The sequence below is a fragment of the Anastrepha ludens genome, chromosome 5, assembly GCF_028408465.1.
Source record: "Anastrepha ludens isolate Willacy chromosome 5, idAnaLude1.1, whole genome shotgun sequence".
Lineage (NCBI taxonomy): Eukaryota > Metazoa > Arthropoda > Insecta > Diptera > Tephritidae > Anastrepha > Anastrepha ludens.
The window spans coordinates 121,872,125-121,889,061 of NC_071501.1; the positions used below are offsets into that span (position 1 = coordinate 121,872,125).

Genomic DNA, 16,937 nt, shown 5'->3' on the forward strand with positions numbered 1-16,937 from the left:
AAGCTATAAAACTGCATACTAATAATTCGTCTAGAAATTCTAACTACAATAAAAACCTTGTTTTTCGGATTAAAAAGTTGTGGAATTTTTCTAACTTTTTATTCGATTATTTTTATATTATTTTATTCTAATTTGAAAATTGAATTTATATTGTATCTGCTAGAAAAGAAGCTATACTAATCTAATAAGGAGGGACGTATTATCAGAAGTAATAAACGAGAGTATGAAATAAGTGAGTGCATTGAGCTTGAGATGCTGGCCAATAGAAGACACACCCGAAAATTCTACCAGAAAGTTTGGCGGCTTACAGAAGTTTTCAACATTTCTTTTCCAATAAAAACAAAGACAGCGATCTGGCGACTGATATCCAGTGCACAATCCACCAAATATTCAGAAAACGCCAAGTCTTAGAAAAAACTTAGAAAAAATTCTTTTATCGATGCCTTGATGTCTGGATTTGGATCCCCGTAAAACTAATACGGCTAATACAAAATGACGATGCTCAATACCAGCAGTGCTATCAGAATCATCAGAATTGGTGGGTACCTTTCGAGCCGTTTGATATCAAACGAATTTCAGACTGTCAACCAGTCTCGCTGCCATGTGACTTCTTTAACCTGATGCTGGGAAAGATCGTGCGTGCGGCAAAATTAAAGCCTCCGGCACAGTTTTTTATAAAAGCATACAATTTTTGGTGTATGCCGATGATATTGACGTCATCAGCCTTAGCAACCAAGTTGTTAGTTCTGCCTTCTCCAAACTGGATAAAGAGGCAAAGCGAATGGGTCTGGTGGTCAACGAGAACAAAACGAAGTACCTCCTGTCATCAAACAAACAGTCTGCGCTCTCGCGTATCGGCACCCACGTCACTGTTGGCAGTTATAATTTCGAGGTTGTAAAAGACTTCGTTTATTTAGAAACCAGCATTAACACGGATAACAATGCCAGCCTTGAAATCCAACGTAGATTCTCTCTTGCCAACAAGTGCTACTTTGGACTAAGTAGGCATGTCGTCCGAATGGATAAAAACGCTCCGACTCTGAAAGTATTCGATGCGGTACCACCTGGTGCTAACAAAAAAAGGAGTCCCTCCCCTGCGTGGGAAAGCTCCGGTGGAGAAGGACTGGGTTTCATTTGTTGTGTCCAACTGGCGCCGGTTAGGACGAGAAAGAAACGACTGGTGCACTTTGTTAAACTCAGCCAATATAGCATAAGAGGTTATCGCGCCAGGCAAGTAGAAGAATACTAATTTAGTTTTAGTGCTCTTTAAATTTTGTGGTTAAGCTTAAAATGAACTGAAGTGCAGCGAATTTAACTAAGGTTAAATGAACAATGATCAGATTAGCTGAAAATTAATAGATTTTTACGCAAGTCTTGCTTAAGTTTAAGAACTGGAATTTTTTTCTTATCATTGTATGAAATGAACGAAAAGAGTCAAAATGTACTTTAAAGTCAAAAACTAAACATTTCTTCTTACCTTTACAATTAAGTAAACGAAGAAAGTTAAAGTGCAAAAGTTAGGAATAAATTATCGGCTTGATTAGTAGAGCTCACTGGGTTGCAAAATGCGAAAAAGGTGCTAATTGCAAATTATTAGTCAGCAACTCTTAAAATTAATCTTTTACCAGCAATATTTATTATCATTATTATTTTTTGATTTATTTCATTATTATTATTTTTTTTATTTCATTATTATTTTTTATTTAATTTCATTATTTTATTTTTTGTTTTATTTAATTTCTATTATTTAATGCCCTTTCAACCTTTTCCACAAATAGTTTAACGATCTGGACGCTAAGGTCCAGCTAAGATTTACTAGCACCGGTATTTTCTATCACTCAGTTGAAACGTAAAGTGACTGATATTTAAATCACGGCACTAGCTAAAGAAATTTACGGTGGAATCACAGCAAAACCTAGCCTCACTTTTACCATATTCAAATTAATTTCTAAACAAATTTGACCGCTCGCCTATTACTTTTGCCGTTAGTATGTTGTTTTTTATTTCTAACTGACTATCGGTCACCGCTCAATATATTCAGATACACGCAAACATAGATAAGTACGAGTAGTACAAGTGTGCATACATACACCCATATATGATATTAGCAGCGTATGTGTGCATTTCGCTCTGCCCCAGTACATTCCTTTTTACATACACAACCATATATAAATTATATTGTATATACATATACACGTACATATATATTATATATACAGATATATGCGTAGATATATTTTTTCAACTTTTCCTCCCATTTATTTTTCCATTGCATGCGATTTAAATGAGAAAAATCTAAAATTACATTAAATTACCGGATGTAATTGTGGTGGTCGTGTCAGTCGAATGTGAGCCAAGCAAACCAAGCTCTGGCCAATAACAGCGAAACTCGAGTGTTATTTTGTGTTTTTATTATTCTTTATTTGTTACTTTTTTGTTGTTGTTATTGTTTTTATGCTGTCAGCTACCTGTTGTTAGCCTGTTTGTTGCCTGTTGTGCTGTGACGGATGTTTGATGAATCATTGTCTAAACCAGTTTGTTTAGCTGCGCAAACGGATGGGAATGGAGCAGGCACAGAGCAGAGGCAATTGAATGTAAATACAATATGGCAATATGAACGAATGTTCATATGTAGGTATATATATGTGTGTGTGTCTGTGCATTTTGAAACGCATAATTTGAATGTCTTACAAAAAAGCGCCGAGCGTCATGTGAGAAGTGAGAAAGAACGGAATTTGCCGTATGCGGTTCACATTCCCTTGCTGATGTGCAACAGATGGTGCGGGCAATGAGTATGGAGTGCGGGTTATATTCTGGTTTTTTAAGTCTATAGTGACCAAAGGTGTTCTGAAACTATGCTAAAGGAAGTTTTCAATAATTCCAACTGAACTTTTCTAACTTATTCCAATCTGAAATGACCGCTTAAGGATTTGTGGCACGCAGTTTCTTAGAGGAAAATTTAGTAAACAAAAATTCAATATTTTTTATGGCTAACTGAATGCTGTTCTACTAAAGAACATGAGATTTCATGAAATTATTGGCATTTGCTGAAATTACTCGCATTTTCAGAAAAAGCATTTTGTAATGACTTAAGGGCAAACATATACTTCGAACAAACCAAACGCACCATGCCTGGTCAGCGAACCTGAAAGAATTTCTACTAATTCGATCAACATTAGTCAATCTGAGTTGAGTTTTAAGTTTTGCGTACTGCCGAGTCTTTAAAAAAGAAAAAAATGTTGAAGCGCAAATGCGAATGCGCCAACTTTCACTCACAGGCCTGTGTCTGGATAGCTTTTTTTCGTAATAGGAGTACTCTATTGAGATAATTTCGGAACAAATACAATTTAATACCTTTCCTCTCTATACACAGATTGTCTGAAAAAAAACTACTCAAGCCTGTGGCCGCACCCAATGGGCGTTTAAAAATATATTAAGTATCTGCAGAATATTTGAATTACTCATACTCCGCTAAGGCTTTTAAAAATAGGCCTAACGTAGCGAGAAAAGCATAAAAAACAAGCCAGCACTTTGAAATTCTACAAAAAGCTACATTAACTACGTGGAATACCTTCAAAAGGCAAAAGTTGCTGAATAAGTAGTTTCTTAATAATTATAAATAACAGCAAAAGTAATAACAAAAAGTTAAAAAAGAAAATTTCATCTCAAAAAAAGATAAAAATCAATAGCCGAGAGTAGCAACGAAAATCACACGAAAAAAGGCAGAAGCAAAAGGTGTGCGCTTAAAAATCATAATATTTCCAAACCTACAGCTTAAAAAACAAGAGCCGCAAAACAGAAAGGGTTTTTCAATAGGACTGTACATGAACTTGTAGAGCACATTTGGACGAGCTGCAAGGCCTCTGAGTGAGGCCAAAATATAGAAAAACAGATAAAAGCAATAATTTCATTTACTGCTTTATTGTTAAATCAGCCTTGAACTCAAAAAATGACATTCCCCCGAGTACTGTGAGTGCACGTATACGATATTTTCGGTGCTTGGTCCGGGGTGTTCCATACTTAATAGTGAATTTTATGGTTTAAATTATCCTTCTTGCCTGCCTGAAAATTGAGGGCACTGTTTCAGTGCTACGGTAATAACTTTTTTTTTTTGTTTTTGGAGTAGCAAATTATTATCCCCCTATACAAAACCCCTATACTACATATGTGTGTAAGCAGTTGAGGTGTATTTAGTAGCACACATACATACAGTCCAATTTGTATTTACACTACCCTGCGAAGCAAACTTCAGCCAGTAAATAAAATTTCTGGCTTCCAACTGGTACGATTTCCCTAGTTTGTTGCCAGTCACGGCATCTGTCTTCAGAGTGTGGAAATATCAAAACAGTATCAAATAGTAAAAGCAAGTAATCAAGCCTACCACAAATAGCAGCGTGTTGTACCTGTATAGGCTGTACCTCTGATGGTTTTCCTGTTCAGGCAGCACCAGAAAATTGTGTAGTTTTCTTCGAGAGACTTTTTGTGGTATTCGAATGTTAACTTATCATGATGAATAATTAAATGTGCTGTTTTAGGCAAAAATTTGTAGGAGTTAAATTTGAAAAACCCTTGAGTTTAGTTTGTTTTCTCTTTGCTTCGGGAAAAAGTATCGAATATTTACTTGGAGTTGCAGGTATCAAGGAATAACTAGTGACAGTAGCGTGAATTATTTTTCGATTTTATTGCTCAGAAATATAATTTTTGAGTTTAATATTAATGTTGAAGTAGTTAAAAATATGCTGAGCGCAGTGGAACACATCTTTCGAATTTAGTACTAGTTGCGGGCCACCTTAAAAGTATTGCAGTAGTGAACTTTTAACACTTCCGATGATAATAACATGCAGAATTCACCATTTGCTTATGCGGAAAAGAAAAGTTATTGAAACCAATAGTGGGCCTGAATTCACTAGTTGCGAACCACCTTGAAAGTATTATTGAACTTTTAACACTTCCGATTGATTATTTGCTTTCGCAGAAAAAGAAGTAATTGAAGTCAATAGTAGTCCTCAATTCACTAGTTGCGAACCACCTTGAAAGTAATGTATTAATGAATTTTTAATACTTCCGATGATAATACTACGTGAAATTCATTATTGGCCTGTGCGGAAAGCAGAAGTAATTGAAACCAATAGTGGTCCCGAATTCACTAGTTGCTAACCACCTTGAAAGTAATGTATTAATGAACTTTTAATACTTCCGATGATAATACTACGTGAAATTCATTATTGGCTTATTTGGAACACAGAAGTCATTGAAACCAATAGTGCCCCCCAATGCACTACTCACACATCAGTTCATTACTAACTCGTAGATTTGCCTGCAGGGTTCAGCTGCTTTGCAACCTTTGCCTGCTCAATTCGCTGTAGCTATCGAAATTTTGAGTTATTGCTTTGTTGTCAATTTGTTATTCATATTTTGCCACAAATAATGATTAATAGCTTTGTCTCCATTTGGCTTTGAAATGAAACAATGAAGCAGCATCTCCAATTAATTAGAATTTATATAATCGTGTTTGAAGTGGAATTGGGGTTTGGAACAATGAAAAATAAATAGCACTTTCTTGGCACAATCATAATTTCTTCGTTAACACTCACAAAGTCTCTTCATTTCTTTTCTAAAGCTAAGCACTGACAGCTACACTCAACATATTTTTCGTTATTTTTTTGCTTTTTCACCATTGATTTCTTTGTAGCGCTACTGCCGTTATTATCAGTCGCGCACAATCAGCCACAATAGACATTTAAATACCACTTTGTTCATAAATTTTTCACTTCAATACAATTTTTCTTCTCTTTCTTCAAATTTACAATTTCATGATTGTCTCAACGCTGCTGGCTGCTTTTCAGGTATTTCATTTTACTATACACAAATTTTTTCTTGAGTGGCTTACTTTCTGTTTGCGGCAACTTTGTATAATTAACAATTGATGATAAGCCATTAAGAAAAATGTGAAGAGTGGTTAAAGACAAATTAGTATTTGCTAATTAAGCTCAATTCAAGAAATTATCAAGTTAAATTATTTGAATTAACATTTCAATCAATGGCAGTAATTAATTCAATCAATGTACGAAATATGAAATTAAAAATGTTAAGAAAAAAAATCAATTTATTGCTTAGCATTTTAAAGAACTTATTAACAATCAATTGGCAAACTGGTTGCCGCACCACATCCGCTAGTCGCAGGCCACACTGAATACAGGAAGTGACAGTTGGTCGCACAGACAGCAAGCGATCTGAGTTGCTAACTTACATTCAAGCAACCACACATACATACACACTCATGTACACACTCTACATTTATACTTTACAACAACATACCGAATTTTCCATTTTCCTTACCTTAACAGCTGAACTGCTACGTTTCCATCCAGCCACTCGCTCGCATCGCTTTGTGTCAATTCCTTGCACGTGATTGACAAGCCTGGCCCAAGCACGAGCAATGACAACAGCAGCAGCAGCAGCAGCTCAGCAATGATACGTTGAACAGTAGTAATGAGCGGAGCAGCTGCTGCATGTTGATGATGGCGCTTGCCGCCACAAATTCCACTCGTCAATTGCCTCCAATCATTTGCGATCACCTGCAATGGTAGAAAAAAGAAAAGGAATATATGAAAGTACTTAGTAGAAGTCTTAGCTGCAGCATTAGTAAGAACCGTAGTTAGTTAGAAACGGAGCGAGAAAAAACTGTCTTGCAATTTTTGCTGCAAAGAGAGCCTCATAAATCTAAGCAAACGCTAATATGTCTTCAGTAATTTACTATCGCACGCCAGCTATTTACAGTTCAAGATAGCGGCGCATGGCAATGCAAAGGCTCAATTGCACCACAATAAAGAGTTGCCGTAGCAGCGTATCCATATACTCGTACTGGTTATACGAATTCCTGCAGAAGAATTTTTTGCAAACACCTAATGAGATCGGTGACCAGCAGGAAAATAGAGCGCATATTAATACAAAGTTGTTGATGGTGGAGCAGAATGCAGCTGTTTGTTTTCGAAAGAAACCTTTCAGGTGCTGATGAGTAGACGAAACTATAGACTGGTTAATTTAAGTTGATTAACAGAAGAGAGACCACTTTTTTCCATAAAAGAGTGGGTTAAGGAATTTTCTCTAGATATTCCTTTAAATGAAAATAAATAATGAATACCTAAATTAATGTCTAGGGCTAGCTAGGGCACGACTTCGCTCCTTCGGTAAGCTTTTCTTACAGCAAATTTATGAGATTTCAGACATAAAGCATAGCAGCAAATACGCTTGGACCTCACTAAATGGACCTGACTTAGAAGCAAACACAAAAAAAAAAATACCTCTTCACGCGAGGGCAGTTGTAGTAAAGCGGCACTAATTAAGATTATTTCAGTGGAAATACTGAACCACTTCAACAACAACAACTACAACATACCTAAATTCCTTCAGTAGCATTTAAAACCCGAAAACTGGGTAAAAAAGACTCTATACATTTTATATAGGTTGCTGCTTGACTAGCATTCGGAAGTACGTAGGTTCGAATCTCCATGCTTGAAACATCAAAAGTTTTTTTCTAAAAGCAGTTGCCCCTCGGCAGGCAATGGCAAACCTCCGAGTGTTTTTTCTACCATGAAAAAACTCCTCATAAAACCATTTGCCGTTCGGAGTGGGCTTGAAACTGTAGGTCCCTCCATTTGTGGAACAAAATCATTAATACTGAATACTTCAAAAGTCTCTGGAAAATTTTAAATGAATTCGTAGAAAATTTATGCGAAGGCTCTTTGGTGAACTTAGAAGAGACAATGTTTTTTTGTGTTTTTTTTATAAATGTGATTGCAATTGATTTTTCTAATATATCAACACACATTAAATTGCAGGTCAAAATTACTGCTGAGAAATGTGGTTATTCCAGATTTTTAAGCGCTTTTATTTTATTATAAAACTACATTTACGATTTCTTGCTATTTGGATGATGACTGGCCAACCCAGTTGACTTAATTTTTATCCGCAAATTGAAACACGAAATTAGATTAAAAAACAATTCTTTATTTCATAAAACGTAAATTATTTAGACCCGAAGCAAAAAAAGGGCGATGAAGTAATTTATGCTTAATTGCTTAATTACCGATACCGGGGGAGCTGTGATGGCAAACGAAAACGAAAAATTGTATCAAAAGTGCGTAGGCTGGTCCTTTTATAATGGTTTTGGGCACCGCTATCCTTTTATCGATGCTAGGTGAAGGGGAGACCACGCGAAGACGATGCGACGTGGGCTTTATGTATTTTTTCGGTATACATATGTATCGATGTGCATGTATGTTGTTGGCAATGCAGATGTACTAAATTCTGCACAAAGAAATGATGAGTTAGTGATAACAACAAAGTGTAAAGCAGCAAAGAGCGAAATGAACGATGAAATGATGAGTAAGTGATAACAACAAAGTGTAAAGGAGCGAAGAGCGAAATGAACGATGAGAAGAAATTGATGAGCGATGAAGGAAGATTGAGAAGTGAAAGGAATAGGGTGAGCCCAAATTGAGGGTGATGCGAAAATAAACTTTAACCCCTTAACATCTTTTTATATTTCAGGCGTGAGTTATTTCCCAGCTTTATGTATTAGGAAGAGGTTATAATTATCAAGAGTTTATTTTCTCCTCATGCAACGAATGCAGCAAAGTGCCTTTTTCCTAAGCTAATTGAATTGCGCTGACCTGCAACACTAATATTTATCCTCCAAAGAAATAAGGAAGGTGAAAGCCGCATTCTTTTTAATATTAATAACCCAACCCTAACCTATTAATCACACTTTATCTTTTCAAGCTAACAGGTGGCTAACAAACCTCGCGTTAAAAGGAAAATCAGCCAAACATTGAAAAAACGGCTCAACAAAGAAGAGAGAATTTGGGAGCCGAGTTTTTTTTCATACCAACCCGATATCCGTTAATCAAACTTTATCTTCTGAAGCTAACAGACGGTTAGCAAGCCTTGGGTTAGAAGCGAAATTAGCCAAATATTAAGCAAACGGCCCAACCAGGAATAAGGAATTTGGAGCCCGATTTTTTTTTTGTCAAACCAAGCCGATTTCTGTTAACCAAACTTTATCTTTTCAAGCTAACAGTTAGTTATCAAATCTCGGCTTAGAAGCGAAATTAACCAACCATTAAAACTTGGAAGTGGTTCCAAAGGTTAACTAAAGCTGTGTGTAAAAAAGGTTTTTGAAAATATATTTCTATATATTTCAGCGCCACCCAGCGGAACCTACAAATGACTAAGAAAAATTTCATTGTCATCAGATGAGCTATGCGGAAAAGCATAGTTTTGAAGACAATTCAGTTACGTAGATTCTCGTAAAATGTATAAAAAAAAAGTGCACTTAAAAAAATTTCTGGGACCGATCGCTCATGTACCGCAAGAATGTTATAACTTGAAAATGAAAAAAAAATGTCGATATTTTCTATGCTTCCCTAAGGAAAAGTAAAGGCATATTTTCAACTAATGAATTATTATTAGAAGTTAAAGCCATGAACTCTTTACACTGCAGCTCGTAATTTTTGCATACTAATCTATTTTTTTTTTTTTAGTTTTTTATTATTTTTTTAATTTTTGCTAATTTACAATTTTTTTAAATTTTTTCTAATTAAAATTTTTTTTTAATTTTTTCTAATTTAAAATCTTTTTAAATTTTATTTCTAATTTTTTTATTTTTTAATTGTTTTTTTTTATTAATTTTGTTTTTTATTTTTTTATTTTTTTTTTCATTTTTCCTAATTAAAATTTTTTTTTAATTTTTTTTCTAATTCTTTTATTTTTTAATTTTTTATTAATTTTGTTTTTAATTTTTGCGGTTTCTATGTACATCAATCGAAAATATATTATTTGATAAAGGTTATACTTCTGAAATTAAAAAAATTATAAATGCACTGATCTTAAGCACTGAGCAAAAATATTTTTTATTATTTGTAAACTAGTGTAAATAAGTGTAGATCTTGCAAAAGAATAGATTTCAGATCAATATAGACTTTAGATAAATCGAACCATTAAATAACAAATTTGTATAAAAAAGGCGAGAAATAATATTAATTTTCAAGCTAAATTCAGAGCCGAAAATCATACTTATACTCGGAAAAGCCAAAAGCCAAAAAACATTGAAATACATGGACATTTATCATTGCACTCCGCACAACTTAGAAAATCTTTGATACTTTCTCTTTTCATCAGCACCTGCACTTTTTTACTCAAAATGAGATCTTCAATGAGATCTTGAGTTCTATTCCGCTTGACTTTATGGGGTCAAAAAATGAGTTTTATAAATTTCTAAACTGTTTTTTTTTTATATATTTTTGTAACTGCCTATAGCTCTAAGTGGTCTGTATAACCTATAATTATATTTTTGATATTGAAATAAACGAAAATGAAACTCCGCTTGGCTCTTTATGCCCTTTACCAAAATATTTATGTGATGGTTGCGATGCTTTCTTGTCTGGTGGTTCACTCAATGCTGCCCTTTGCTATCCATCAAATGCAGTTTTCTACAACCTTTCATATCAACTGCAATTATGATTTTATTGATTCAATAAATATTACGCTTTTTTATTAATTTATATCCGTCTGATGAATGTTTGTAAGGGGGACTAAGTGGTTAATTTGTAGCAGAGCAAAACTAACAGCCAAGCAATGAATCAAAGGAAACAAAAGTGCAAGAAGCAAAACTAGGGGCTATATAACAATTATAGAAGCAAACTAAATTGTTTTCGGCAATCTGCGCCACTGGTAATTAAAAACTAATCTCGCAACCGAAAAATTACATTCACTTACCGCTTTTAACCTTTCGCAAATGTGCCGACAACCGGCACTGGCCCACAGCATAAGCCCACTTTTAATTACGCCAAAGTTCGAACTCATGCTGCCTTGCAACTGAAATGTCAATAATCTGCACGAAAACATCTTTAGGAACGAAATTAATAGCGCACTTTGCCACCAATTGTCCGAAGAAAAAGTGCTACCAAAACCAAATGTTACAAGACACCGAGGCACTGGGCATTTGAACGCGAGGCCAAGCGATTAATTTGACAATTTATCGCAACATTTCACCAGCAACTGGCAACCGGTGCAGCGAAAGACACGAGCAAAATGTATGCGTGTATGTATGTTGCCACATATTCCCACCACCTCAGCCATGCCGGCGAGGTACGTGAAATTGGAGCGACCAACGTCGTTCGGGGTCCTGCGCCAATAACGAATGTTCTAATAAATCTTATTAAATGTACACGCCTCTGTTTTGGCGGCGAGCAAGCCGAGTCATGTTGCGTCATTAATTTAACAAGCTGCAACAGCAACAGAGCAAGTAAGCTTGTGCTGCTAGGAGTCGCAGCATCCACGCCGGCATTCGGGCAGTCGGACGGCCGGACAGGTAGCAACTGATTAAAACATCAGGAAGTGACCAATGAGTAGCATACACACGTACATGTGTGCATGTGTGTAAGTGCGTACATATGTATGCACTCATGTGGCATGCATGCGTAGCCGTTTATTGCGTATGCATGCACCTGCCACAAAGTCACCAGGATTGTGTCTATGCACTGGACTCTGTGCTGGCCAACGGTGGCGCATAATCTAATCGACATGCTTTTCGGCATGCGCATCGACGACACATTCAATGAGCCAACAAAACGATTGCACGCATGCGTGGAGACGACACTTTAACAGCCGGTACCTTAGCCACACCACTCAGAGGCGATTATCGACGGCACTTATTGTAGACTGTGGACTGTTGTTGGATTAGTTTTTCATGACTTAAGTTTTGTTTTTTCATTGTTCTCCTTTTTGTTTGTTTGTTTGCTTACTTGGTTGTTCAGTAACATTGCCGTAATGCGGCTTGTCACCACGTTGGTATTTATGTTGTTCTTCGTTTTTTATTTTGAGTTCTTTTTTTTTGTGTCGCCCTGCATAAATAAATGTACCTGTTTGTTCAAGGCAGCCCGAGGTTAAAAAATGGACACAAATATAAATTTGTGTGGGTGTGTTGACAATTAATTTCATGCTATTAACATAAAGCATATCTAATAATTTTGTTAGAAGAAAAAAACGGATATATATGCGAGGGTCGTTTGAAAAATCCGTTCAAAGTCTGCTAGATGGCATTACTGGCACGTTTCGAGGTTATGTTTAGTTAGAAGCATCTCCTGGAAGAAACACACCGAGTTTCAGCCGGATTGACTTATTTCTTTGTGCTCGGCACTCGTTTCAATCGGGCAAGTCGAGTTAGTTTCCTTTTCTATCCTGCCAGTTGTGCTGACAAAATCTATGAAAATAGGATTCTAACCCATCTCACAACCACCCTATTCTGCAGACTTTGCTCCCTTTGATTCCTCGGACTACTATTTGTTCTCAAATCTAAAGAAATGCCCGGCGAGAAAAAGATTTTCTTCAAACGAGAAGGTGAATGCAATAACGAGTGGCTATTTTACAAACTAGCACAGCGTTGGACGAAGTGCATAACCCTATGTCAAAAAATAAAAAAAGGTAAAAGAAGTAACATTCAAACTTTTGTTTTGTCCGTGCGGAGTTGTATGTCTTCCATCAGAGGCATCTCCAGGTGGCAGATCGGGAAATGCTCAGCAAACATGCAGTGTAAGTGGGAAATAAAATACCACTAAACCCACCAAACCACCTGCTTGGAGTTGATGCTAGTATTCCAAAGTATTCACCAAGCTGGAGCAGCAATCTACTTGACTGATATTTGACAAATTAACAAATCATCATCTATATTGTCTCGAATATTGAAAACAAACGCAGCCCGAGAGCGATCCCAGCGGTTGTTCAGGGTAGGGTTAACCTTGCTGGTAAGGTCGAGGGGGAGTGTACAAAGTAATGTGGACATCTGTTGCATCGGAGCTTTCACGACGACTTCAGGCCCGGCATTAGATGATCTGGTTAGTCTACCACCACTTGATGTTTTCATCCAAGGCCTTGAAGGCTATCTGCAGGCTGAAACACAATTGGAATAGGTACGCACTCTATCCGGTATTGGACGACAGGAACGGCATGGACTTCGATCCAACGATCCCCTCCATGCCTCTTGCCTTCATGCCATTAGGAGTCGTACTTGAAAAGAGATACAGTGTGGTGTTGCCAGACGCTCAATTCGGGTCAAACTGAGAAAATTAGCCCGGCAAATACTGTTTTCGCATTTTCAAGGATGGCTCCAGGATCGAGCGGGGTTGCGGCTCTGGTGCCTATGGTTCGCATCTGTGTTTCAAGCGGAGGTGTATGCTGTTCAAGAAGCAATGAACTTTGTTGTGGAGAACAGATGGAGATCTGCATGTGTTTGCAACGACAGCAAAGCTGCGCTCATAGCCTTACGCGGCCCTCCAACCACTTCATGGGTAGTTAGGTCCTGTAAATCTGGATGAACTATGTCATGTCCGATTGACTGTCGTAGATGGCAGGAGGTATTTAGCAGAAGGGACTACAAGCAGCTGGTTGGACTGAAGGCGGGCTACTTTCTGTGGGCAATGGAAAAGATAAGCGTCTCAGACAATGTACCCTGCCCAGCATGTGGAGAGGAGAATGAGACGGCATACCACTTTCTGTGCATCTGCACGGCCTTAGCTCGAGTCAGACTTGGGGTCTTTGGCTCTGCTGTTTTAAGAAGCAACCACTTCGACTCCTTGGCACCGCAAGATCTACTCAGAATTCTTCGGAGGTCGAGTAGATTTAAAGAAAATTAAAAAGGGAACCCAAGTGTTGTGCCGTGGACTTAAAGTTGTCCACGTGCTGTACTTGCTAGTTTGTCTAGACAAAAAAAAACAAAAAGTAAGTGCAGTGGCAAGTGTTCGAATGCTTTGAATCCTAAGAAGCAGAGTAGAATTGAATTTAAAGAAGAAGAGTAGAAGTCTTCTTGGATTCATGTGGTATCACAGAGATCCCAATTTCGACCACCCAGCTCCATCTCCAACTCTATACCAACTTCATACCACAACTACCAGCTTTCAAATTCAATTTTACTCCATTTGCATTCTCCTTTTCGCATTAATGCCACAAGCGTTAAAGTACGGTATACATACGTAGATATATATGCGTGCACAAACATACATTGGACATCCCGCGGCTCAGTGAAGCTCATAACAATCCATTCGCTGCCTGTTGGTATGACACTATTTAGATTGCATATGCCATCTTCACTGTCAACACTTACGCACCAGACGCGACTATGCAAATGCCGCATCTAGCGACATGCCATTTTCCATGCCGCAGCACTTGCTTACCGCGCCGCTGATGCTTCCAATGCGAAATGCGCATAGATAGCAAATACGTTTTGCCACGACTTTTATGCGACACTTGCCACTTGCCACTTGCTTTGAATGCCCACATTGCCAAGAATGCGTGTATGTATGTGCGTACAGGCATTTCATGCCACTTGTTGCTATTCAAGTTATTGCTGTTGATTGTGATATCTGGCCGCTATTTATGCGCTGATTAGCAATTAAATTTGATTCGAGTATTATTTACGCATTAATTGTTATTAACTGTTGCACTGCTGTTGCCACTACGACTCTCATGTCTGTATTTAAATTGTGTTGGTCGGTAGGCCAACAAGCAACAAGTTTTTGATTATTTCGTTTTTGTTTAACAGCGTTCGATTGCTTGCGTCAACAGTGGAGCACATCAAAGTGCAGCGTCTTCGCACAAATGGCGGTGACTCTTGGCGGCCGCTCTGTCAACACTCGATGATGAATTGCGTTGAAAGCGTTGGAAGTGGTCAGTGGTTGTTGTTGTTCGATTGCTACTGCTATTGTGTGTAATGTGTGTTATTGTGGCGGCTGCTGCTAGTCTTGAATTTGGTTTGGCGATTGTCTGTCTCCCAGTCTCCACTGACAAGAACTTTGATGGCCGCGAGTGTGTAACTCCTTGCGACTGGCATTGTTGCGTGTAAGTGGTCCAGCGAATGGCAGCAAGTGGATATTTTGCCACTGCTACTGTTACTTTGCGTTGTTTGATGGCTGATTGCATGGACGCAGTGGTGAAATGAGTGAATGATTGCAGCCACGCGCTGTCACATGCAGCATTTGGGAATTCGGCAAATTTGATTTGATTGATTCGATGCAATTTATGTTGAATGCAGGGAGAGGATAGGAACTAATTTTCATTTGGGTAAACCAGCAGGCTATAAAGGGCGTTTTGTATTCAATTACAGTTGCAAAAGTTAAAGTGAGCGCACAATGAAGATAATTTAAGGTTAATCGATCCATCATAAAGTCATAAATCCAAGTGTCGGGTCACACTATTTTATGTTGGAGAAAAATTTTCAAAGAAATGAGTTAACATTGGCACTGGTTACTAGCTTCGATATTTATTTCTTCACAAATTCACTCACTCAAATTCAAATTCAATGAGACTTTAGGTAAAAAACGGATTTGAGATTAGTTTCTAATGAATTGAAAACAAAAATTTAATTACTTTTCCTAACGGTTTAATCAGAAATACGCCCTCTATTTCGCATCTGTGACAAAACAACAAAGATTCTGCGGAAGATTTTTGGACCTTAGCTCATTGGCGATAGCGAGTATCGCAGGCGATGGAAGAATGAACTGGGACATAGACACAGTGCAGCGAATAAAGATTCAGCGGTTCCACTGGCTAGGTCATGTCCTCCGAATGGATACAATTGCTCCAGCTACGAAGAGATTGCGATAAGCTACCTCTACCAGAGGAAGAGCAAGACTTCCTTTGCGTTCAAAAGATCAGGTGACGCAGGACTTGCCTTCATTTGGTGTGTCCAACTGGCGCCCATGATAGCAGAGAAAGAGGCGCGCGGATAGCACGAGATAGAAAAGAATACCGCGATTTATTAAACTCTGCCAAAATCGTTTAAGCGGTTATCGCGCCAATCAAGATGACAAAGAAGACAAGGCAACAAATTTCATTTCTCCTAATTTGATATTAAACTCTTAATCTTCTAAAATGAAGCTCCAAAATATGTACATATATAAGCGTAGAACTACGCACAGAATGCTCCGATTTGCACAGGATTTTTTGTATGTTGAAGCTTAACACCCCTGCAAAGCTTTTTTTCGACATAAATCGCATAAGCTTACAAAAGAGAACTGTTTATAAGCTAAAATGTGTTTAAAAATCACTAAATTTATTTTCAAACTGCAACAATCCCAAAATGACTCACCCGACTGGATAACTGTTTTTTGGCTGTAAAAGTAAGAAATGTTTACTACATTTGAATTAATCAAATTAATCAACTATTTCCTATTACTATTAAAAACTTAAGAAAAAAATTGTATTAAAAAAAATTGCTGCTTTTGCGTATTTTTGCCAATTAATCATAAATGAAATTATTGTAGGTAACTCGTTCCGATTAATCATAATTCTGACTAAAATTATTAATTGAAAATTCATAAGAACTTACGGTATATGTACTTTTACTTCCCGGCAGCAGGTGGAACTAATAAGGTACCGTTGCTCTAAATATGCTTGTATACTGTAATCATGGAGTCGATAGCAACAATTTTTCTTTGATTTTCGGATTTCTTATGCAGAGTATATTAATTTTCATTTCAACAATTTCCTTTAAATTAATAAAAAAAATTTAATTTTTTATATATATAAATAAAAAAATGGAATTCTATAAATTTCAAAATATAAAAAAATTTAATGTTTTAATGAAATAAACATTTTTTATCCAATTTAATGAAACAGCGGCTTTAACGGGAACTCGATGCGAACAAATAATCTCAATAAATTAAAATACACTAAACAAAAAGTGGGTCAAAACAACTACAAAGTGGCGCAAAATGAATTGTCCAATTTTGATTTTGAATAATTTTTTTACTAAATAAAAACAATTTTTTTTGAATGATGGAAATCTTTATTTTAGCCTTTGCACGGTGGCGCAAATTGAATCACCCAATTATGTTTTTGAATAACTTTTTGACTAAAACAGAACTGATTTTGGGTGATGG

The 16,937-nt window shown here is 36.9% G+C and overlaps 1 protein-coding gene across 2 annotated transcripts in view; it reads right to left on the bottom strand.

Annotated features, from left to right (window-relative positions):
- Positions 1 to 338: 338 nt before the first annotated feature.
- The window catches only part of LOC128865323 (uncharacterized), a 62,096-nt gene continuing 45,497 nt past the window's right edge, over positions 339 to 16,937 (bottom strand). For both annotated transcript variants that reach the window (XR_008454785.1, XR_008454786.1), the window contains exon 4: positions 339 to 6,578. The gene's annotated coding sequence lies outside the window, so the exon portion shown is untranslated. The remainder of the gene's footprint in view (positions 6,579 to 16,937) is intronic.